The following is a 25,891-nucleotide window of genomic DNA, read 5'->3' on the forward strand; positions in this document are numbered from 1 at the left end:
TATTTTCACTTCTATCACCTCGGACGGTGCTTTCATCTTGTAGCAAGTTTCAGACTGTTTCGACTTGGTTTCACTTGCCCTTTGGTTTCACTTGGCCTTGCCCCTCCTTCCGTGTCGTTCACGAAAGCGCACGGTCGGAATACAGTTCGGTACATTTTCTTCAACATTTTTTTTCTTCCCTTTTCTGTTTCGTGTACGGATATGTGTACATATTCCGGCGAGCAGTGTTCTGTCACCGACGTGCAAGCTCTTTTAACAAAAAGCCCTATCTGAGCTGTTCGTTCGTCAGAAAGATGTGTACGGTGTGTTTGACGGGAGCCTCGGATAAGTCATGCTTTCACGACAATCAATGTGCGGAACACCCCACGTACGCTAGATCATCTCGGTCCTTGGTATATATGCTGAAGTCAGACGTAGCTCACACCCTTATACCGTGTTCAAGTACGCGGACGCGGGAAAGTGAAAATATATAGACAAACAGTGCACTTCTGTATACACATATACTGTGGTGAGGCAGTCCAAAACTAAAGAAAAATAATATGCCTCTGCCCGTGGCACTCACACTTCTGTATACAATGAAAAAAAAAGAAGAGAGCCAAACCGTATTATACCTTCTCGGTGTGCTTGTCAGGCTGACACACGATGTGGGTTGCGTCACCGCCGAAAGGTTGCCTCATAGGTCGTCCGCTCTATCCGCTCGCCTTGTCGTTAGCACCGTGGTCGTTAGTCGCCGTGCGGCCCACCTGTGAGTAACGAGAGAGCTCGGATCCAAGTGCGCAGCGACGGTTCGCGCGTCTCCGGTGGCTTGTAGTAATCGCCCACTCCATTTCGCCAAAAAGAACATGCACCGTTGTGGAACTATACGGAACAACGCTCCGCCTAAAAAAAAAAAAAATGTTGATTGGTTGGAGGCTTCTTGGCTGTTTTGCTGCGTATATTTATGTGTGCGGTCGGCAGTAGCGGCGACCGTTATGAGCTAACGACGGCATCCCTTTGCCTAACGTTACAAGTGTAGTGTTCCTGCAGTACTCAATGTCCTTAAAGTCACACGGTGGAACTGGCCGGCCGCGGTCGCGGAGGTGCACCTGGTTTCGTTGCGCTTGGAAGGCGGTAAAGAGGTTGGCGCCCGTCTCTGCGATATCTCTCACGGGACAAGCGCCCGCGCGTAATGATGCGAGGACGCGCCTGTACGGAGTGCGTACCTCTCCACACCATCGGTTTTTGGAGAAGCGGTAGTTTAAAATTTCCTGCGGTGCGCACACTAACCTTGTCTTTCCCGTTCATTGGCTTCCGTGCAGGTTATGCAGGTTTTCAACGTTTCGACCAGCGTCTGTTTTTCGTCATACGGACGCCATACACACAATCACCCACAGTAGCCAATGCAGTTAAAACTCGACTTAACGAAGTTGAGGGGAGCCGCGATTTTTTGTGTTACATCGAGAACTTCGTTATATCGAGTTATATCGTAGAAATATTCCGCGGCTTTCTACAACTTTGTTGAAGTTGAAGGAAGCCGCGGAATATTTCGTTACATTGGAAACTTCGTTAAATCGAGGATGACATTTCTCGGTCGCTTAATTCGATGCAGTCGATTATTACACGGTGTAGCGGCATCAAGGGAGTACTGCAGCATCATAATTGTGAAGCGTAAATTCGCCGAAAATGAAATTGTGTTTAGAAAGGACGTAACAGCGCAACTTAAGAAGAAAAAAAAAAGGACCATGGAAGTCGCACTGTTTCGTCATTTCAAAGTGTACAGTGCTTTACACTTGCCCACCATGCTACGGATTGCTACAATAAATTTCAGCCCGCGTAAACAACTGGCACTGATAGCGCGTATGAAAACAAGCAACGCAATTTTTACCTCGGCAAGAAGGGTACCAGGGGACTACAATTTTCTAGCAAAAAAGTCACTGATCTTTGCTTGCTTGGGGTTTGTTAGCAACAACTGCACGGATTTTTCGTGTGTTCTGGTAAACTGTTGCAGCAGATCAAGGGCATCGAACATTTTACTCGGTGTCGGCATGCGGCACCGCCGCTGATATCTGGTCCGCAGACAGGCTTTTTACCGCTAGCGAAATCTTGTAAATTAATATCAATATAATTCCCGTTTTGCTCCGTGCATTTTGGCGAAAGCGAGACGAAGATACTCCACGATGTTACCGCTGGCTCGATGACTATATACTGTGGGTTCTTTTTACAAAATAGGCCGAAAATATACTTTTTCCACCTTCATTTTTCGACAAAATGTTCGTTAAATCGAGACAGATAGCGAAACTGGTTTTGTTACTTCCAGTTAGTAAAAGCACTGGGGGACCATATGAGCGTCACAGGTGAATGGATATCTTTGTTAAATAGGGTTTCGTTAATTCGAGTGTTTACTGTAATCGCTTTCTGCTGTAGCCATCTGGAGTCCATAACCGAGTCCTGGATAAACTTCAAAAGAAGGGGGAAAACCTTCTCTCTACAAGACTGGTTTCCGCGCTGGTAAAAATGCTGAATGGATGAATAAAACTTTATTTAAGCAAAGGAGTTTGGGACTCACATGAAAGCTTTCTGATGCCGCTTTTCCGAAAAGCATTGCATGTTTAATTATAAAATGGCTTCGCTGCGCCTGGTATATATTGTCGCCGAATTAAGTTATCTTATACATCATCGAGTTTACGAATGCTGCCTGCATTTTATGCCTAATCAAGGCGAGAGACGCCATTTTATCAATTGGCAAGGCGAAAAAGCCAACCGAACGAACTTTCACTGATTGGACAATATTTTTGATGTTTGGTACTTCCAACAACATTATCGATTTAGTAAAAAAAGAAATCAACTTCGATGTTGATGGCCATCAATTGCTTGATTTAATCTGCCCTAAAATCAAATTAATATGTTTGTTAGTATTTACCCGTAAAAATATTCAGGTATACCTCGTACGTAATGTCCGCCTTACCGTACCGTGCATCTGCACAAGCCGCAACAAACATATCTCTGGGGGTTGTTAGAACAAAATTTCGCAAATGTTACAGAATTATCCTACCTGCGTATGTTTAAAAATGTATATGACTGTTATTTATCAGCACCATGGTCACCTACGTTGCGTGGACGGGTGTGACACAAGACAGGTCGCTTCCTCTGGCGCCTAGGTATCATCAATTAACAAGATATGTATACAAAGCCAGGTGGCTGCACTAAAGTTATTTTATTAGCTTTTAAAAAGGTGATTATTTAGGAATTCCTTATAGGCTTTACTGCATGACTGCAGTTTCCTAGTAGAATACGCTCTTCATCTCTCATTACCCCAAGTTGACATTCCGTGTATAGGGCATAGTCGCGAGTAATAACGGACACTTATAGGAAAGGGGACGATGTTTCGGCGGGACCGCGAGCTGTCTGCATCAGCCGAGCCGTAATCGTAGCCACAAGGCGCTCGCCGCAGGTGGGCTGGGGTAAAAAGAAAAGAAGAAAGAGGGTGATCGCAGACCACACGTGTAGCCTCACAGCTCGTGCGCTCATAAATACACCGACGCTTTAGAGGTCGACGCACAGCCGTGATTCACGCGATGAAGAGAGCTGAAAGAGCTGCAGCAAAATTAATGAAGCGTCTTTTGCGCCCACGGCCTATCTGCTGAGCTTGTACATACATACAGCCGAGGAAGCGCCCCAAAGTAGCAAATAGGGAGGGAAATAAAGAAGAAAATATATAAAATAGGAACGCTGAGAGGGAGCTTATTACCCAACGGGGGGCGTAGTTGAGTCATAGCGACGCCATTACCGCCGACGCAACTTTACTTCAAGTGCTGTCGAACTTGCCGCCCGATGAGTCTCGTGTAGCGTACGGTAAAGAAGGAAACTGCAGTTAAGTATTATGTGCCCTTCGAGGTGTACTTATGAGCTCGTTGCATGTTGCCAACCCCTCGCGTAATCTGGTTTCTGCGAGCGATGTTCGTAGCATTGCGAACTCGGAGTGACCAACGCTTGGAAGCCGGCAGTTTATATACACAGTGGCCGACAGAAGCAGGGGCCGATTGGAGGATACGACAAGTCGCGGCTGGCAATGCGCCAGGGTGGTCCCACATCCCCCCGTTTGTCCGTTCCGCGTTTCAGTGTAGTCTGAAAGCCGAAGTTGCACATAATTGCGTTCCCGCTTGCATGACGTTGGGACAGTGGCGAGAAAGAATCGGTTACATTCTGAGGCAACGTGGAAAATATATAAAAGCTAAGGCTGCTTGACAAGGCGGTTGCGCCATTCGTTGGCTAACATTATTGTTTCGGAGATTATATCGATGTCTTCACGGCGCCTTCCGCCGGGGACTCTTCCCCTTGTTAGCGACGGAAAGCCGCGCGGCTCCAATTAAATGAAGAGTGGGGGAGAGGTAAGACAGTTCATCACAAGTACGACCTCAATTGTGCTCGTTCATTGGGCATTTATCGCTATTCTGAAAACTAATTAGCGGATTTCAATCGGCGGTCCGCAACAAGTTTTCTTGCTCGTGAAATGGGGAACTGCTTCTATGGGCGATCTGGATTCAGATGCCGAAATCTGGTTTGACCACCACTATGCGGTCCATAGAAGCCCTGAGTGTCTTACTCATTTACTCATCCGCCGATTTGGACAGCGCTCCGGATCACCTGTTGGAATACGTCGTAAAAAGCATTTCCTCTTTCTTCCACGAATGCGTAGGTATACACTCCCTGTGAAGAGAGCGCAACCATACGCCCTTTGCGCTGCAAGGAGTTGCACTGCACGAGCTCACATATCATGACACCATGTGTAGCTGATTGGTTCGTTAAATTCTGTAATAGTGGCGTGTTACAATTTGACCCGGCATGCGCTTCCCTTATTTAATGTACTTCGTCCGATTGGTTTAGTGTCAGCCAATTAAGTGTTCGTGTTCTAGAGAATGTAGAGTGTATCATTCGACAGTCTACTAGTCTAGAGGTGCGTGCATGGTTTCCTTTGTTGCGTTTCCGGTGATGCCTGGGGACGCACCGGGACGGCGTTTCACTGAAAAACAAGACAGAAAAGACAGAACTCTGCTCGTGTATAGGTAATGCAGCGCCGGAATATTCACCCCCGCTTTTTGTTTGTTTGTTTGACTTTGCCCACATGGACATTTTCTTGTTTGCAGTAGCCGGGCCCCCTGTCGGTAATTGCCCGGGAATACATCCATAAGGGCGCATTGCAATCGGTCACGCCGGCTGTGCAGCACATAGGCCACCATTCATTCAGCGTACTCGTTACCTGTGAAGACGCGCCTTTCTGTACCGCCACGTCCACACACCGTCGTGCCTGACGCGAACAAGCGGCATGATTACATGCCACGCGTGCCGTGACGCTCGTTCGCGGCGCCACGCTGTGCAGATAAGGCTTGAAGCGCGCACGGTGTAGCCAGCCGAGACGCGTTGCGTCACTCGGGGTTGGCCATAAAGACTTTCTCTGTTCGCCTTGAGAGCGCTTTAACGAGGAGAGAGAGAGAGACGGCTCGCGAAAGCCGCTTGTACTACCCGCGGTTAGGAACGGCACCTCACAAAAGAGTGCAGCGTGATGGTAACACGAGCTTGTAATCAGGACATCTGGATGCGCGTGTATGCCCTCGCGCTCTGTTCGGGCCCTATACGTCTACTTCCATCCAGAACAAAATTGGAAGACGACACTGCGGCAGTTATTGCGCTCAACAATGCTTGGTGGTAATGGTGATAGTAGATAGTAGTAGCAGGATAGTAGACATAGGATAGTGGTTTAGTATATTAGTACAAGTAGAAGTCATAGAAGTATAGAGCTTGGATTTGCGGCGTTTGACGTCCCAAAGAGACTCGGGGTATGAAGATGCCGCAGTGGAAGGCTCTGGGTGATTTAGACCCCCTTGGGTTCTGTAACTTGCATTGATCTACCGCACAGCACGCAGGCGCCTACTGTTTCGTCTCCATCGAAACGTCTTTTGCGACAGGGAACAAACTCAGGTCCCAGGCTCAGTAGTCGATTATTATTATTATTATTATTATTATTATTATTATTATTATTATTATTATTATTATTATTATTATTATTATTATTGGTGGTGGTGGTGGTGGTGGTGGTGGTACTACTACTACTACTACTACTACTACTACTTACTACTACCACTACTACTACTACTAGTAGTAGTAACAAGGGAGTAATTACTCATTGCATCCACCCAAGCGCAGCCATACGGCTACAAAGGAAAGCTATACAGCCGGGTTCGATTCCCGGATCAGGACGAATTTTTCTTTAACTACGAAGTTTCTGAGCAAATCTACTCCACCTTGGGGGATTCCCCTAAATATTTGACCAACACCATTCCCACTTCGAGTTATAGATCAATTCGCTCTCGCCCTACCATCTGATCTGCTGACCGTTCTGGTTAGCTCAGTCGGTAGAGCGACTGCCCCGGAAAGGCGGTGGTGCCGGGTTCGATTCCCGGATCAGGACGAATTTTTCTTTAACTACGAAGTTTCTGAGTCAAATCTACTCCACCTTGGAGGATTCCCCTAAATATTTGACCACTAGTAGTAGTACTAGTAGTAGTAGTAGTAGTAGTAGTAGTAGTAGTACTACTACTACTAGTAGTAGTAGTAGTAGTAGTAGTAGTAGTAGTAGTAGTAGCAGTAGTAGTAGTCAGGAAAATGAGAATAAGAAAGGGCTAATAAAGTGACTCTCGTAGAGGACACGCCAGCCGTGCAGTTGCGGTTGAGACGGAGGCCGAACGAAAATGAAGGAGAAAACGAGTAAAACGTGCGTTTCAGAAGCAGACAAATTTGTGACGAGAAATCCACTAACTGGCCTGGTGAACGAAAGTCTTGACCCTTTGCAAATCACTGGGAGCAGTCAAAGGACGATGATGACAAGCAGCTCTTTGTAGTGATGATGATATGGACAGAGGATGCTAGTGTGATGCACCTGGCACGCAAGAAGAGAAGGGGCGCACTTCTCAGAGTCGCAAGTAGAGACGGTTAACGTGTGCTATTACGTGTCATGCATATCGCTGAGAAGCCCACTGAGGAAGACAGAGGCGACCTGGTTCACTCAGGTGCATGCTCACTATAATAGTTTAATTGTGCTCCGATGGGCCTCCTCTCTCTCTTGAATGACCCGACGTGTCTTCACCCAGCGGGTCGAATCGAACCAACCCTGCAGACTCAACCAGACTCGACGGTGCGACAGGCCAACTCGACCCGACTTTCTCGGGTTCACTTAACCCCCCCCCCCCCCCCCCCCCCCCCCCCCCCCTGTGTGTGCACGCATTTTCGTTGGGTGAAGGAATGCACACAGAATATATTTTCTGCCCTCGAAGCACTTCCTTTTTATTACTTTTCAAAGTGTCACTATAATACCTCTTTCACATGAGACGCTAATCGCAGTCAAGAGCTTCTGAGCGGCCAGAATCGTGTTCAACCGGTCAAGATCGCGAAAATACCGTGTATACGTATACGCGGTACCAGCGTTGTGGCTGGAGGCTTCTAAATTTACGAATTGGTCATGATCGTGACCTTGGCAAGCGATGCGATGCGCATTTCGTGCGTCGAGGAAACAGATGTACATAAAGAAACGGTCTGCGCCTGCGAAAATTGCGCTCTAAACCAGCGATAGGTTGTCCGGGGCTGTCGCGTTGGGATGGAGGCGAAACGCAAGACGGCCGTTTGTGCCATAAGTAATATACATGTTAAACAACTACAGGTGGCCGAAATTATCCTGGAGCCTTCTACTACGGCATCTCTCTCTCTCTCTTTGTTTGACATGCTTTATGACATGATTGAGGTGTCCGCCAAGAAGTGAGAGAGTTAGTGCGCCCTTTCCTTTCTTCACCCCCCCTCCCCCTCCCCCCTTTTGTTATTTTTTTTTCCCCAACGGTAAAAGGCGCCTGGTTTGTGCAACGCGTCGCTTTGGCAATGCTGCACGCTTTTAGCCGGGCCTCAGCAGCGCTGCGCCCTTGACACTGGCGCTGAGGCCACCCCCCTGGCTACGAGTTGAGCCAAGCGGACGTGGCGGAGGTGAGAGCGCGCAAAGAGGGATATACGGAGAGGGAAGAGTTAGACCTGGATACAAATGGGGACAGACACGATGCGGGCCTCGCCAACACCAACCATTCTGGGCTACAAGCGGTGCTGGCTTCGCGTGACGCCTCCACCAGAAGCGCGCGGGTTTTGAGAAGAGACAGGATGGCGCTGAACAAGCGTGGCGCGCGATGGCGAGCGCCTGCTTGAAGAGTGGTCCACTGAGATTTTTTCACTTTCCCGTAATATCCCTGAAAGCATTGTTCGTGAGCGAGAAGTGCATGTGCAACGCCGATTCCTTCCCAGGCTGGTACTGGAGGTGCTAACTAGACGCCGATGTGGACGTGTGGTAACTGTGTGACGCTGCACAGGACACCTGGCATTGCAGTCGTGGGATCGCTGTACACTGCAACCTCCTAAACCCGGATGCCTGCGGTTCTCAATTTGTTCCAAAACACATATTCGACTGGGAGTTCTTCGCTGTATATCGCGCCTTTCAATGCCGGGCCACCAAAGGCGACTAGCGATAGATTAACCACAAAAACAAAAAAATGGGATGGTGAGCGCGGAAATACGAACGAAGGAGCAAAATTAGGGGATTCATAAGTATACTAACGAGTTTGTGGCATAGCATTGTAACATTAACATTGATCGTTGCTGATAAGTAATCATCCTAATTAGTTGTACTAAGTAGTGGACTAAGCAGTAGTGCGACCTGCGATATCTTCACTTTGTTGACGAATCTAAGAAGTTTTGGCTTTCGGCGGACGTGCGTTCTAACGCTATGGCGTATTAGAAAACGGCACGGACCTGGGCAGCCTACATTTTGCAGTTGAGTGGCACCATGCGAGGAGCCATCACAGTCTCGATGATCCGCGCGAATAGAAGATAGTTGAAAATTTAGAGAGAAGTAGAGCATACATGCGTCGAAGCTACCTGTGTCAAAGCAACGGCCGCGGCTAAAACCAGAGATGTGTCCTCTGTACTCTCGATATGTCTTAAGACGTGAGTAACTGCATGTCTCAACGCTTTTATGTCTCGTACCATGCTTGGGCTACGAGCAACGTGCGCGGGCTCTATAAGCTCCAGGCGCGAACTCAGTTGAACGTGCCCACGCAACTTGACGTCGGCGCTCGCATTCTACGCACGTCAACGCTAATCTCACCTCTCCATTTCTTCCTCCTCGCGTATGTTGTACTCAACACGCATGCACATATGCTCAAACTCGCGACCCCGGGAGATGGTGCGCGCTTAAAACGTGCGCGCGTGGGTGGCCCGCGAGGAATAAATTCGTCAGCGTCAATCAGCGTAGATGACGCCGACACGTCGTTCCACGAACGGAACGGTGGTCGTGCACGACGGCCCTGCCAAGTCTCTGGGAGCGCTCTTGCTGGCACTCTTTGCGCACTCTTACGCACTCCCTTTTTCTCTGTCTTCTTTCCTGCCCGCTGCTGATGCTGGTTCTTTCGTACGGAGGCTGTACACACTTCTGTCGTCGCCTTCTAGCATCGCTGGGGCGGTGAAAAAAAAAAAAAAAAAGAGTCCCGGTGTTTGAACAGGACTCCGGAGGCACATGGCGACACGTGGCCCATACACGTACTGCGGGCTCGAAATGCAGCTAAATATCCCTCAGCACTTGGACTTTTGCGCCCAGATAATTTAGGAAGTCTAAACACGATGAGATGCAAGAGTTTTTGCGTGGAAGTTAGCTTTTTTTTTTTTTTTTTTTTTTTTTTTTTTTTTTTTTTTTAGCGGATGTAGCCCAATGAATTAGGTAGACACCGTTGACAGATAGTGCGCACAATTGCTGGGGATGTCATGAGAGAACCTTAATTATTATTTTCCCACGAAATAATTTATCTACTACTGCGTAGCTTTAACCGTCGGACAAACTTTTATGGACGAAAGTAGATTCGGTAGGTGCCATATTAGTCTCGGATGTTCAAATTTTTTACATGACTCATATTGCTTGTACGCCCTGACGCCGGCGTGCCAAAATTTGCGTAAAAGCGGTAAACACTTTCAAAGAAGTTCGCGCGACGTGGCCTGCATGTCATCAGCTGCAGAACAACATCAACGGGTGTAACACGGGCAGAAAGAAACGCTCGCGGAACTACGGCAGGAACAATGTCGAAGGACAAAAAGGAGAGGAGAGGCGCAGGCAAAGCATAAACATGAAGCCTGATCGCTCTAAAGGAGCATGGGATAAGTTAAGGTCCAGCGATGACCCAGGCATTCAGTCCAAGGCCATCGAATGAGCCGGCGCCGCCAGAGGTCTACAAGGCATTGCGGCACGCTAGCAACTTGCCTCAATCCTCCACCCTTGTAGTAAAAAATTCGACAGCACTGAAGTCTTCAGTGGAGATCGAAATGCGAAAGCATTAGCGTTTATTGCTGCTTCTTATCCTGAATCACGTAACTTACTTTTTGCATGTCATCCTGAATCCTTACGCGACACTTTGTTACGTGACTCCAGTGTGATACCATCACATTTTGCAAGCCATCCTTAATACATGACACTGTCACGTGAATTGACTATGCGAGACGTCATCAGTTTTTTGCAAGTCGTGAATCATGGGGCACTTTTTAGTCACATGACTGCCATGTGACATCATCACTTTTTGCATTTCATCCCCAGTGACATTACACTGTCACATGACTCCCATATTACATCACCTTTTGCAAATCCTGAATCCCGTGACATTATCGCATGACTCCGATGTGACGTCATCAAGTTTTGCAAATCGTCCCGAAGCATGTGGCACTTCGTTTCACATTTAAATAATGTCGTCACATCATTAGTATGAGGTTACATATTACTGATGCTTATAAACATTTTTCCATTTACATTTTGGGTCTCATCACATATAATGACGTCACATGACTAGTATAGATTGCACATTCAAATTATTTTATTCAGTATACCCCTTAGATGATGCTTAGAGTGCGAAGACAAATCCAGCGCGAACTCGGACTTGAAAAGCACTACTCCTACTTGCGGTAGCAACGCCGCCATTCCAGGAACGAATACACGGCTTGTTGTAATGTCATATGACTGAGTGTTACGATATAGGACTTATCACTACACTACTAGCGATATATATATATATATATATATATATATATATATATATATATATATATATATATATATATATATATATATATATATATATATATATATATATATATATATATATTATATATATATGTGTGTGTGTGTATGACTGATAAAGACAACATGCACCTTCGTACAAGGTCGCGTGATTTTTGGAACCACGACTTCCGGCGACACAATCAGCGTATAACTTCCGCCGACGGCTTTTGCTTCTCGTAAGACATATAATCATTATAATGCTCGCACCTTTATAGTAAAGTTTTTTCAGCCGCAGCTTTCAGGCAAATAAGTTCTCATATGAGATACTTTGCTTTTAAGTAACCGTAGAGAAATACCAGGATGTAATATATAGTGCCTAAACCGTGGTACTGCTGCACAGCCGTTGTTCTGTGTGCTCGTTGCCTATAGCGGCGCGAGAACGACTCGCGGCGCAGCAAGCAGCTGCCGCAGGCGTTCGCGCATGCTGCTTTGAAGCCAACGCCTGACATTTCGCCGTTCTTAATACAATAAACCCTCTTAGGTTTTACTTTTGAGCCGGTTGACTAACCAGTGCTCTCCTATCGTTCCCGCGGGAGTTTAGCTGAACGTCTGTATTAAATTTAGCCTGTTATACCGCTGAAGAAAAAAGAAAATGAAAAGTTGAGTTGGATTGTTATCCAGCGGCGACGCCGCATTGAAAAGAGAATGATGAGATCTTAATTCTCCGGTGTTGATTCACAATTTTTCACGTGTGCGGTACTGGTCGAAGAGGTAAAGAAGGCTAGAATTTCTATTTCACTCCTTCCTTATATGCACCCCGTCGGGGTGGCGCAGTGGTTACGGCGCTCGACTACTGTTCCCAAGGATGCGGGATCGAATCGCGGCCTCGGCGGCCGCCTTTCGATGGAGGCGTAAAGCAAGGCACCCGTGTGCTGTGCGATGTTAGTGCACTTTAAAGAACCCCAAGTCGTCGAAATTTCCAGAGTCCTCCACTACGGCGTCTCTCATAGCCTGAGTCGCTTTGGGACGTTAAACCCCACAAACCAACCAACCAACCAACCTTCCTTATATGAGCTGCTCAGGCGCAAACGAGATCCTCTATTTGCACAAACTTTATACTTCGTCGCCATCGTGTCATTTAAAATTGTATTGCGCACGCGCGTACGTGGGCGCACGCTTCAAAGAAGAATGGTATCGATTTCTTTAATATATATTTTGAGTTTGGGTTTGGTTTTGGTTGGATGGAAGCAGAAGTGTTGAATGCCGTTATGAAAAGAGAGAGAAAAAAAGAGAAGGGCGTAAGTGGTAATTAACCAAAGACAGTATGCCTATATGAACGGAAATTGCAAATGTTTGCTTTGGCTTGGCTTGGTTTGGTGCATGGGGTTAAGGTCTCAAAACAACTCTGGCTATGAAAGACGCCGTAGTGGAGGGTTCCGGAAACTTCGACCATCTGGGGTTCTTAAACGCGAGCTGACATCGCATAGCTCGTACGGACGCCTTGCTTTACTCCTCCATCCGAAAGCAGCCGCCGCGGCTGGGTTTCGATCCCGCATCCTTGAGCACAGCAGTCGAACGCGCTAGCTGCAGTTGCACATACAGCAGTCACAGGGGGCACGTCTCGCGAAAGTCTCTCCTAGTTCTCTCTAGTATGCACAATCAGTGCTTGTGTATTTGCCAACACTGTCAACAATCTGGAAGTTTCCGACTTACACGCAGTTTCCTTTAATGGCCGCAGGCGCCGCCACTACCCATAAATACCCAAGTTTTGACCAATCAAAACCGCCGTTATTTCATGCATGAGGCCCGTGGGAAGTTTCACAACTGGTAGTATTGAAGAGCTCAATTACACGAGCAGCATAGCCTCTCTATCCCCCTCTTTTGCGGCCTTGAAGGAAACGTGGAGGTAAGAAAGAACTGCTCGAAAAGCACGCTAACTCTAAGTAATTTGATATCTCGTCGCATTTTTTTTTCTGTTTATTTTAACCTACGGCGCTGTGTTTTCCCCCTCCCCACTGCTATACCAAGCCCGCACGCGCTACGGGTTAAATGATAAATAAAGAAGTAAATAATAAGTAATAAATCTCCGTTTACCTGTTGCTTCTTTCGTAATCAAGACCGGCCTGCACTATACATGTCATCTAGTGTTTGTCTTTTTGCAGTGCGATATATAACCAGCTGAGTGGTTCCGAATGTCAATGTGCGTTTTTTTTTTTTCAAAGAGAAAAGAATAGCGCAAAAAAGTGTGTGTGTGTGTGGGGAGGGGGGGGGGGGGGATACGATATGGGAGTGGTGTCGCGTTACTCCAGTATTCTGCGAGGGTTGCGCCAGCTCCTTTTCAGAACGTTCGCTGTCTCGCAGCACTCGAGCTGCTGAGCTCGTCTCTTCATTCGGTTGCGTATGCAGCAGCGACTATACCGACCAAATGAGGCTTCTGGCGAGAGCTTTCTGCATTAGCTCTATGCTTTCTGCCGTCTCTCCCGGGCGCGCTTATGCTAAGTAAACATAAACACCTGCGTGAATTAGTGGCGGCCACGTCCGATACAGAACTGGCAGCTCTCTCTCTTTCTGTCGCTCCGACAGGCGCACTTGTCAGGACGCTCATATTCGACGAAGCCGTCGGCCGCCCGTCGCTTCGACAGCAGAGTTATAGCTGCTACTGTTGCTGTATGTGCCTGGCTGCCGCAGTGGTAGTGACAGATTTCGTGGAACTTCAATCCAAACCCCTGTCGCCCAGCGCTGCCGTTGCCTGCGTCGCGTCTTTGGCGCTTTCGTCCCAAGAACATGCGGCAGCGACGTCGACAGAGTATGGCGTGATATTTGCATGGCACTCGCGCAGAGTACCATGCATATCGCCTAGTTCACACGATAGAACGGCGTTGCGAAATGTTAAAAAAGAAAAAAAGTACGAAGCAGAGTAAGTTTTACATAAGGGGCAAAAACAGCAAAGGTGGCGAGTGAGTTGCGAAATGTTTTCATAAATTCTAGAGCTGTAAAAGAAAACAGCGCAAACCATTTAGCGCGCGAAAAACGCGCACGAGTTCTCAAGGCGTCCGATTATTCGAAAGGCAACGCGCTCTGAGCCTGAAATTCTAGCGAGAATTAATGAAAGCAGCTCACACGTACGCGGTACTCGGAATGACCCGTGTGCGCTTATTACGAACTCTTTCCATGATATCCCGCGAGTATAACGGCAGCAGGCGTCAAGCACAGAAAAAAAAAAAACAAAAAACAAAAAAATACCCGCAAGATTTAGGGTTGTTGGGCCAAAGCGAATTAGCTAGTTTGTGAATGAATGAATTAATTAATTATCAGTACCCTCCGGGCTCGGGTCGGGCGTTACAGAGGTGAGTGGTATACAAGACTAAATTTGATGAAGGAAAATATATAAGGGCACAAATCGAAAATAATGAACAGTGCAAAATGATCAATTGGGAACAGAATAACGTGCAGTAAGAGCATTTTTTAACAATTTTATATCGGTTATAGATACTAGCGCCGCAGAAAGGGGGTTCCAATCACTAATTGAACGCTTATTTATTCTTTATTAGCGTTTATTTATTATTTACTAGTTGCGCTGGCAAGTTGAATTTTACTCCAGTTTCGGTCCAATTGGCTCGGATTTCAACGCCAAGCAGAGTTCTAACAAAATTCAGCGAGATCGATCGGCGATTGCGACTCACATAAAATAAAAAATGACAGAATGGAAGCTTGGGCGAGTTGGTGACGGTTTTCTTGCCACATGCGCTAAACAGACAGGGACACAGCGAGACACACGGGACGAGCGCCCGTCCCGTGTGTCTCGCTGTGTCCCTGTCTGTTTAGCGCATGTGGCAAGAAAAAATGACACCTTTCACAATACGGGCCACACATGCAAGTTCCTTTGCACTTGCCCCCGCCGTATAGTGATGCATTGGGTAGGCCTAGGATTGATCCAGAATTTAATGAATGGGTAAATATTATATGAAGTATCTGGCTTGAAACGATACGCGGCCATTTTTCAGGAGTTTGCTTTTATTGTGCACGTAGCCAGCCGATGATGAAGGCTTGAGAGAAGTGATTGGATGAGCTCTGTCTGCCAGAGGGAGTGTGATTTGAGGCATGGCTATTGTTAAGATGTCTGGAAAAAGATTGGGATTGCTGGCAGCTGAGGAGCACACTGAACAGAAATAGTATCTCGATTTGGCGCGCACTCTTTACTGTCTAGTTGGTTCACGTTCATCGTTTAACGGCTCGGTTCAGTTTGATCGTAACGTGATAGAGAATGCACCGGTGTTTAATGTGGTCTGTTTAAAGAATAGAATGCAGGCTGAATGAAAAAAAAAATATATATTCAGCCGAGGTGAATTTTTCGTTATATTCCTTTGGGCGTTGGTGGTACCGTTCGTGATAAAGCATAAAATGAGTTTAGGGCATTGTACACCGAGAGGAATACTAGTTAGAAAGCAGGGGAAAAGTAGGCCTGCCACACATAATTACGTAATGATCATTAATTTCATGCTTAGTCTTTGTTCTTTTTTCATACTGGAGAGACCTGTAGCAGATAAGAAATTACATTAAAAACAATTACCGACGATTACGTTACTTCCTAATGCGAAATTTGAGTGCAGCAAATAAGCTGTTTCACCTTTTCGATAGATTGAGGCAAAGAAATCGAGCAACACATGTATGCGCTATCACAGAATTTTTTTTTTTATTTTTCACACGTATTCCTTTAACAAAGACTCCCTTCTCGGCGGCGGCGATGAGCTTCTGCTTCAGCCTCGCTTACACCTGGTTGCTCTCAACGGTGGCGATGAGCCTCCGCTTCGGCGGTGCGAACGGGAGGGTCTTCTCGACGGCGGCGATGAGCTTCTGCTTCAGCCTCGCTTACTGCTCTAGATTCTGGCGGCGACGGTGCTGGGCCTCTGCTCTTGCAGCTCGTTTAGCAGCAGCAGCGGCGGCGGCGGCGGCGGCGGCGGCGGCGGCGGCGGCGGCGGCGGCGGCGGCGGCGGCGGCGGCGGCGGCGGCGGCGGCGGCGGCGGCGGCGGCGGCGGCGCAGCAGCAGCAGCAGCAGCAGCAGCAGCAGCAGCAGCAGCAGCAGCAGCAGCAGCAGCAGCAGCAGCAGCAGCAGCAGCAGCAGCAGCAGCAGCAGCAGCAGCAGCAGCAGCAGCAGCAGCAGCAGCAGCAGCAGCAGCAGCAGCAGCAGCAGCAGCAGCAGCAGCAGCAGCAGCAGCAGCAGCAGCAGCAGCAGCAGCAGCAGCAGCAGCAGCAGCAGCAGCAGCAGCAGCAGCAGCAGCAGCAGCAGCAGCAGCAGCAGCAGCAGCAGCAGCAGCAGCAGCAGCAGCAGCAGCAGCAGCAGCAGCAGCAGCAGCAGCAGCAGCAGCAGCAGCAGCAGCAGCAGCAGCAGCAGCAGCAGCAGCAGCAGCAGCAGCAGCAGCAGCAGCAGCAGCAGCAGCAGCAGCAGCAGCAGCAGCAGCAGCAGCAGCAGCAGCAGCAGCAGCAGCAGCAGCAGCAGCAAGCAGCAAGCAGCAGCAGCAAGCAGCAAGCAGCAGCAGCAAGCAGCAAGCAGCAGCAGCAAGCAGCAAGCAGCAGCAGCAAGTAGCAGCAGCAAGCAGCAAGCAGCAAGCAGCAAGCAGCAGCAGCAGCAGCAGCAGCAGCAGCAGCAGCAAGAAGAAGAAGAAGAAGATCATTGGAGGAGGAGCGAAGAAAGGAATTAAGTTCGAGCCGGCGCTTTGACAACCGGAGACTCGCAGGAAGAGGGGGGAGGGGGGCGGCGTGTACACCCAGCGGCAAACGAACAACGCGATAAAGGGAGGAGGGAAGAGATAGCAGCGACTGACTGATGCTGCTGACGCCGATAGTGAGTCAACCCCAGCTGCAGAGTTGGTTTCAGGGACAACGCCGCCGATGCCGACACAAACAATATGATACCCTCGCTTCCGCAGCGCCAAGAACCATGTCTAGCCGTGGGAAGGTGGTCACGTATTCGTCGACGTGCCGGGGCCTACGTGAAATAATAACCGGCGCGTCGGCAACTGCAGAGCACCCTATCCGCCGCACAGGAACAGGGGAGGGGGACCCTCCCCTCCTCTTTCTGCATGGCGGCGACGTTGTTCTATGCAGTCACGTTATCTTGACTCTCTAGCGGCGTCAGCGGCATCCAGCGGTATCAGTCGGTCGCTGCTAGCGCTGGGGGGATGAAAGGGGGGCGGGGCTGGTTACGAGGCCGACGCCGACGCCGACGCGAAACCCAGGAACGGACGCCAGAGTGCTGCGCTCTAAAAAAGGAACGACGTCTCGAGGGCGGACGAGAGGAAGAAATCGAGAGCGGTATACCGATCGTGTTTCCACGAGAGGGCGTGAGTACATGTACCCGAACGTGATGAGACCGACGCGATTCATATCAGCGATTGATCCACCATCACGCCTCTTTCTGTTGATGCAACATTAGCGACCAAGTGCGTTGCTAACCTTTATGATACACCGGCCGCAAGCGGGAAATGAAATGGGGTGGGGCAGCTCTACATTACAATGAATGACGCCCGTGTTTCATTTATGAACCTCCGCTTACCCGTTACCATGCAGACTTTCGAAACAGGGAAGTGGGTGACGTGTCGAGAGGGTTGACAAGCGCGTGCGTGGCGTGCGCCCGGAAGTTTGGAAGGAGTGCCGATTGCTGTTGGGAGGTGGGCAGCCCTATTTGAGTGCACTGGGCCGATAAAGTGCGTTGGTGACGGCATCGGAGTGGCGCTGCTTCGAGCCCTCGTTCTGGTTGCAGTGTTGCCCCTCTCGCCTTCGCCGTTCCTATTCCACCGATATCAACGCGTTAACGCCAGCAGCCTCCCTTCTCGATGGACACCCGTACTGTTCCGCAAGAGAAAGGGCAGAAGGAAAGCGTCATATCACTGTCTAGCACGGACGAAGAACGTCATCGCCGACTTACCGATCTAGCAAGGGCAGCGGAGCTGCGCCACTGGAGTTCCCGGACACCACCCTTCTCTTCCCAACCGTCTAACTCTAATACATATTTTACTCGTCATTCTGGAGGGTTCCGGAGTGACTGCGGAGCACACATCTGCATTTTCATTTTCGCCTTCATCTAAAACGCGGCGCCGCGGCGTGGACTGCACCCGGATCCTAGAGCTCAGCTTTGTTACTATGCACTGTGCTCATTGAAGAGAACTCTCTGATTATCGGCAAAATGAAAAGGGCTGTCTCTTTGTCGCTCTGCAGGAGGTCGAAAAGAAATCTGGACCATCAAGCTACATCGTCATATAGGGAGCTTGCATGCAGCGATGCATGCTGGGTAATCCGCCATGATGTTCTCGTTGGCAGTAGAGGACGCAGCACGGCACTGCCACAGAGCCTCGTCTACATGGTCGCGTAGAGCGCGCGGAAGAATGCTGGCGCGATCGAACAGGCTGAGTGCGGGTTCTTCACGATTTAAAAAATACATCTGCACGAGGGCGAGTAGGCAAATGATTCCTCTAGCGATGCCGACGCGAATGGCTCGCACGGGCCAACACACGCGAGATCGACGCCAATCCAGGCAGGTATGAAACTACTCGCCAGAGCTGAAATCATGAATGTCGGCGATGTCGACGGGCGGCCAGATCCAGACGCATAGTGCAGTCAGTCGTTCGCTCTTGAAGAAGCGTAGCTTGAACAGGTCCCTGTCGCACTGCTTTGCATTTCTTCATAGCGCTCCCGATTTTTCGGGCACAGCGTCGACTCGTATACTTTCCCCAGGAATCTGCCGACAATTGCATGCACGTAAGGGCAGCGCACGAAAAGCTGCGTGCTTGCTCGGTGGACCGTCGAAAACGACAAGGCTGTTGCTCAATTCAGCCTGGCTGCGCTGCCAGCGACATAATCATGGCGGATTACCCAGCATGCATCGCTTCATGCAAGCTCCCTATAGATGCTGTGCTCTTCGAATTACCTCTAGCTCCTGCTCTCTATATCTGGAACGTCAACTCTGTACAAATAATTAAGACTGTGTAATGTTAACGCGATTGGCGTTAATAACATTACACAGTCTTGATTATTTCATATTAGCGTTAATAATCGTTGGGCATGTGTCTGATGTTGGCGCTGTTAGTGAAATGTCACGGGCATGACACTGGAAGGTGGTGGGTGGCAGGCGACATGACTGCGTACTGATTGTTCGGCGGGTTCTTGCGCTGCCTAGAGACCATATATGACATAGCAGGAGTTGCCATATACGGTAATATATGGATCCTGGTGGAAATATAACTTTATTTCAGCTGCGGTTTTGCACATAACTGGGTTGGTTGCGACTGTATGCTAATGGATATGTGCGAAATAATATGATCGCGAATGAAAGGATTAGCGATCAAGCGAGTTGCGAAAATTAATATACCTGAACGAAGATCCGCGAGCGGAGACAGTATAAATATATTTTATCACTTTGCCCTGCGTGGAAATTTTTCTTTACCTAAAACTTTATTCCGTTTTATATAATCATTTACTTCTCCATCCTCCTCCTCTTGTGTAACACGTGAATAGACAAAGAAATAAGAAAGTGCTGTTTATGACTGCGGCTATATATTGCTTCAGATCACGTTAAAGAATTCAAGATGGTCGAAATTAACTCGCAGCTTTCTACATGTGACGTGCTTCACACCACACTGCGTTGCTCCTAAATGATGATTATTAGTTAAACAGGCTTAGAAAAATTGGGCGCTTAGTGCAGTTAACCTCGATATGAAAGCTCTGTCAACCGATGTCTGTCCTTGCGGTCTATAAAAATACTCGTCAAGAATATTTTCTTTGCTGTTTCCCCACGACGTCAACAGTTTTTCTTCATTTTTTTTTACGCCTTGTCACGCTGGCGCCAGATTTTTTTTCGCTTCGCGGACGAGAAGAGAATCTAAATTTAGAACTGCACTGCAGTAAACTGACGTTAAAACTGCCTCGCGGCCTCTTCACGGTCGCACCCTCGTTCTCTCGGTCGCCTCGTTGCAACCGCTTGCGTCCATATACACTGGTTTCATATCTTTTCTTTCACAGAGGGCGCAACGACGCGACACCAGCAAAAAGTAAAAGGGAAATGAAGGATGGTATAATGAGCCACATTTGGCGAACTTGCTGCGGGGCCTGCTTCATCATGTATCGCAGAGCGCGCATTTGATTTTCACTTGCTTTTTTGTGTGAGGAAGAAGTGTCCATCGCATATGCGCTCTCAGAGTCATCGTTGAAAAATGCGTGGTAACTTCCTCACTTAGCGCGAACGCTTGGTCCGACTCCTGAGGAGGAAAAAGGGAGCTAGAAAGGGACGAATGGGAATGATGCCGGAATACCACGGCCCGCTGCGGTGGCTCAGTGATTAAGGCGGTTGACCATTGAGCAGGAAGGTCGAACCCTAGTCATGGCTGCCGCGCTCACTTCCTTTAAAACATATCTCTAGCTGTTGTCTGCATATGCCCGTATGGCAGCCATTGCAACATATAATCAGTCTTTCTTTTTTTTTTTTTTTTTCAAAAAGATTACGCCAGAAGCTACAACTATGCGGCTGACAAAAAAAGCTGTTTTTTTTTTTTAATGTATCCTCTCTCTCTTGCCGGCGTTGTTCACTGCTTTAATTCTCACCTACAAGAGAGAGATGGAGAAGTTCACATGACACACGTGCCATGGAGTGCTGTGTACTGCGAGGCGTTGCTTTTCGCGCGCGAAGCGGCCAGGAATACTTTGAGCCCAGCTCTGAGGGTAATTGAGTTCTCACAATTCTGAAAACATATTTAGATATTACTATATCTAGGGTGGAACAAGAGAAAGAAGATGGCTACAAGGTATGAAAGAGCTAGGCATTGAACAAGGGTTGAGAAAGCCTCAATTCACAAGCCGAACCAACGTTTCACTGGCAGGCGGGGGTGATCGCGCTGCCCAGACGAAGACAATTCCTTTTCTCGAAACGTTGGCTCGGGTTGCGAATTAACTGAGGCCCTCTCTCAGTCCTTGTCGCTTTCATTTTACTATATCTGTCACTTAGAAATATTTGATTGCAACCAGGCGCCGGACTGTAATATTTTGTGAAGTTCACTATCAGAAATAAATTAACCAGCTTTACGTAAGATTCACCAGTTTTCTGACATAAGCCGCCTTTATACCGTAAATAAGCCTGTTTTTTTACAATTAGTGACGGTGGTGGTAGAAAACATTTATATCAGATACAAATATTTTCTTCAGAATTTATGCAGTATAGAGACATGTAGTGGCTCACCGACCCCATGGTGGTGTAAATAATTTTCTTTTGTCTGAGCGGATATACTTCTGCGAAAGGAAGCTGGTCGCTTCGCCGCGCGCACCCGCGCGCACACACTGGAAATATGAGACCAGCGTGGAGCTTACTATCGTACATGTTAGTTAATAATGTCTCCAAAGCGAGCATCGACACATAGTGGGCGTGGGCAACCATTCGTTTGTGTATACCGCACAAATCTGGAATATGGCACATTATGGAGTTCGTCGCCTTGAAATTTACATGTTTAGGCTGCAGGTATGAAACAGTGACGGCGCTTTTAATTGCTCTTGCTACTTTAATTTCTTCCCGAACAAAATGCCTCACATACACTTTATTGCAAATACCCCCACCTCCCTACTGCTATTAGAGAACAGCTGTCGTGTCGTATTATTTCGGTTCCGGAAGTGGGTTTGGACGGCGGTGAGAAAAGGAAGGACAAGAAAATCAAGGAGGAGGTAACATGGAGGAGAGAAAGAAGCCCCTCAACGTCACGAGACGAAGTGAAGCTTTGCATTTTGCTTCCCCCCAATGAGGCTCAGGTGTATGGGAAAATAGCTGATTTCACAAATAAATTTTACTTCAGGAACAAGTGCTGAATAGCAGCGCAGTCGATGCTCAATGCTGAGAAAGAAATGAAGATTACAAGTAGAAAAAAAGACACAAATGAAACGTGTCGTAGCTCGGACAAAAGTATCGCTCATAGAGAACCGCTCGTAACTCACTGCAGCCCGTCAATCCTTCAGCAGCCGGCAAATAAAAAGCAAGCGACAAAGAGCAAATCATGAAACAAAGAAAAAAATACAAATGTGGCTGACAGCGACAAGCTCCGAGCTTCCCTCGTCCTCTACGCCTTCGGAAGGTGGGGATAAAAACAAAAAAATCAAGCATAGATAGAACAAAGTATAAACGTTCTTCCTGCGCTCGCTAGCGCTGCAAGCGCCATCCGGTGCTCAGGCGGCGCATTCGTGCTAGTGCCCCTCGCCCAGCGCTGCAGAGTGGTTGTCGGTGGTGCGCGGGTGGGAGCACCGGTGGTGCGAAGCTATGGTCGGCGTCGGCGGCCGTCGGCGCCTGATTCACCGCGATAAAAGAAAAAAACAAACTTTATACAGGTAAGAGCGAAGGAGCCGAATTTTCTTGCATTCAGCAGCCGCCGCATACCGGCAACGAGGATGCAGTGGCGTAGCATTTAGAAATGGCAATGGCCCACTTGCGGAAGAAGCTATGCGCTCGCTTTCGTCGGAGAGTCGCAGGGAGGTCTACGCGGCTGCCTCAGTTTCATCCTACGCCTGATTATGCTTGCCTGCAAAGTCTGCCCCAGTCGCTTGATTCTTACTCAAAAGTATTATTCGTGATTTTCGTTTCTATGCCGATTGGCCGGGAACGCTTGCTGCGCGTAGTGGCAGCATCGACTAGTCGAACTTGATTAATTGGTTTCGTAAAGTCGCGGGGTGGGTGTGCGGTGGTCGCGCCCGCTAGCTGCATATTTCTAAGGGTTTTTGACCGACCATTTGATGAATTTGGAACGCTCGCATCTTCTTTTCTCATCAGGTTGTGTGTTTAAAAAGATAGCGATCGTACGTAGATCTTGTTTGCTCACGATCACGGTGCTCACTGTACGATCGCTGTTTATTCGCTTGCTTTAGGTCGCTTTTGATGACCGGAATATTGGCACCGGTGCTGCGTTTCGAGTGGTCACGGTGCACTCATCGAACATATTTTCTCTTCTGCGTGCGTGAAGTGTGTGACGGAGATGGTGATACGGATAACTTTTCGCGGTCGCAGTATAAAGAAAACCGCAGCGTTAGATATAGCTAGGTGCTCTCATTGACGGGTGTACCGATACGGCACTCGAAGCTGAAGTGGTCAAGCTCGGGCCCCTTTCCGTCCTCGAAAACGCGGCGCGAATCGCGCAGGGGGCTAAAAGAGGTCAGTGCGGTGTATATGTACTTCTTCAAGTTCCCATGAAGCACATATTTATGGTCATTGACTTAGTGCAGTTTTTTTTTTTTTAATTTTTATAAAGGTATGCCAGACAAGGTGAAGTTTACTCAGTATCTTTGTAATGCTGTAATCTGTTTCAGTAATAAACTCGCACATTTATAGCTGCTGTGGTTAGATTTATGTCATGATTGTCATTAATCTCACATATATGCCGAGGTCTTTTGTGGCAAGTACAGAGTAAGCGCATGACACACTTGCTAAATTGTAATATATACTAGCGTATATATATCAGGGGTTGGCATTATGTACTTAGTTACACAAGCATTAGTGGGAAAGGTGCGAGGCAGGCTTATTTGTTCTGCTATTGGGAATGCGGTCGGACATATTTTTAAGGAGATTGCGTTTGGTTTATTTTATGCATCTTTTTCTTGCTTATAAGTAAGGCATGTACACACACATTGTCTTAGGTGCACTGGACTGTAGTGTGTACTTCTAGGAGAGAATAAAGTAAAAATGAAAGATTATTCGTACAATTCTTAGAAAAACAGAAATAGCCTGCAACATACAATACACATTGAAGTACTTTGTTTCTGTATGCAGTGTGTCCCTTACTCATGATTTATGTATAGTATAAATATTGAAAAAAAATACTTGAAAAAATGCATGTAAGTTAAGGCTGGAGATAGTGCCAAATACTGAGAAAGCTGCAAGTAATTCCACAGTGATCCACTTAAATTAATCACATACAGTACATTATGCCAAGGTAACAGTAGCTGATTAGATGCTTTCAGGGCTTATAGGGCTATAGTACTAGTATGTTATGGAATTGTCAGCACACGCTGAAAAAACAAAAATTCTGCATGATAGTGAAAAGTGTAACTCTTTCTTCTGGTGGGGGGAAAACAAACTGTATATGCGTATGTTCTTGAGGATATGAACCACTGCAATTTAGGGCCATCATACATGCAGAATAATTCCTTGCTGTTGTCTGGTGCACTATATTAATTACATTGAGTTTGATGTGAGAATTGCATCGTTGTACATAAATTTGCCATGTTCTTGTCAGGGATGTGTTGTAACCGCTTACTTTGTGGGCAGGGCTTGACAGGGAGTTGGAAAAAAGCAGGCATTAAGCACCTATTCATGATGTGATTAATAATATCTCTTTGTCCACTTATTTTCATATGTGCATGGCCTCTCTTGGGGAAGGGAAAATAACTCATACTAATTGGATATTTTAGCAGGCCTGTGACAAGGCTGTAATATAGTCTTTATTTTATTTGCATAGAAACCTCTCGAGAGGCTAACAGGCTTGCTTGGGTAGCCATGGAGCAACAATAAGTTTTAAATGCAATGGTTGCTTTTTCATTTGCCATGTATGAGAGGAGAGTACAGGCTATAGGCAAATTGTTCTGGCTAGTTTCTTAAGGAACCTAGCCTGCATGTTCTTTTAGGAATTGCAGGTTGACCATCACATGGGCTTACTTATTTTAATCACAGGATAGATGCATGCAATTACATTAGTATATGGGATGTGCCATGTCAAGTAATGTTCCATAATTAGCAGCATGAAAAACGAGGATGGCCTTCTGCTTTGCCCATTATTGCTGTTGTCCTTGTTTTTCATGCTTCAAAATTCAAATCCATGCCAACTCTAAGTTTTCTGTGCTCAGTAAGTTTTGCAGCAAAAGCTGGCAATCCTGTTTTGCATTATTTTTCAGTCTGAAAAAAATTGACTATGGCAGAAGAATTGAAGGTTAGTTTGAATCTTTCAGACATAAGCAGGCACATCTCATTCTGCTAAGGTGGACAGATAGCCACTACAAGTGTAAAGTAAAGTTTCTTTTACGTGTGTTTAGACAGCCCTTAACAATCCAGGCAACAGTGGGAAGACATTTTAGAGTAATGGTTAGGGCAGTGCTTCTAAACATCAAAGGTGTACCAGTAAAGAAACCAGGTATAAACTGCGGCCCTATGTCACCCCCTCCCCCCTCGATGAGGACCATAGCTCTGAAGAAAGTGCATGTAGAACAAGAATCATCACAGTATATCAATACCTCTGCTTCTCCATGGCGTACTGTTGTAAATAAAGTACCCAGCATCATAATTTCCATTCACTGCCGATGTGTACATGCTTCACTAACTTTTTTCAGTCTTTGTGTGTTCTATTTATCACATAGTCAAAGTGCAAATAAAGCCTGTCACACAGACGAGTTTATTTTTTCACACATGAAGCAAGTTTGGTCTTGAGCAATTTCTCAGTGTGTATTCTTGCATACCTGCAGGAGACTACAACTGATTACACGACTGGCAAAGGAAGCTGTTTGCACCACTCATCATGCCTCTTGTAGCACCTCACCATCTGTAAGTGTATGCTGCTCTAAGGTTTTGCACCTATAGTGTTAGACCTGTAGATTGTTAGTGGCTACAGAGTGCCAGCTTGCAAAGGTATGGCTTTATTACGCTCTAGCAGCATACTGCCTGCTCCATTGTGGTGGTGCAGTGGTTAGGGCGCTCTGCTGCTGGGTCGCAAGGATGCGGGATCGAATACTGACTGTTGCGGCCACTTTTCGATAGAGGCAAAAAGCCAGGCGCCTGCA

General features: G+C 47.5%; 1 protein-coding gene across 6 annotated transcripts in view; it reads left to right on the forward strand.

Moving 5' to 3' along the window:
* The window catches only part of Ac13E (Adenylyl cyclase 13E), a 239,563-nt gene that overhangs the window by 182,293 nt on the left and 31,379 nt on the right, over positions 1 to 25,891 (forward strand). For 4 of the 6 annotated variants that reach the window (XM_084601646.1, XM_084601642.1, XM_084601647.1 and 1 more), the window contains one exon: positions 25,577 to 25,655. The gene's annotated coding sequence lies outside the window, so the exon portion shown is untranslated. Of the gene's footprint in view, positions 1 to 22,317; positions 22,460 to 22,665; positions 22,690 to 25,576; positions 25,656 to 25,891 lie in introns of those variants that run through there. The other 2 variants (XM_084601644.1, XM_084601645.1) reach the window with 2 other exon arrangements.

This window comes from Amblyomma maculatum, chromosome 4, assembly GCF_055883805.1.
Source record: "Amblyomma maculatum isolate TAMU_Amacu chromosome 4, ASM5588380v1, whole genome shotgun sequence".
Lineage (NCBI taxonomy): Eukaryota > Metazoa > Arthropoda > Arachnida > Ixodida > Ixodidae > Amblyomma > Amblyomma maculatum.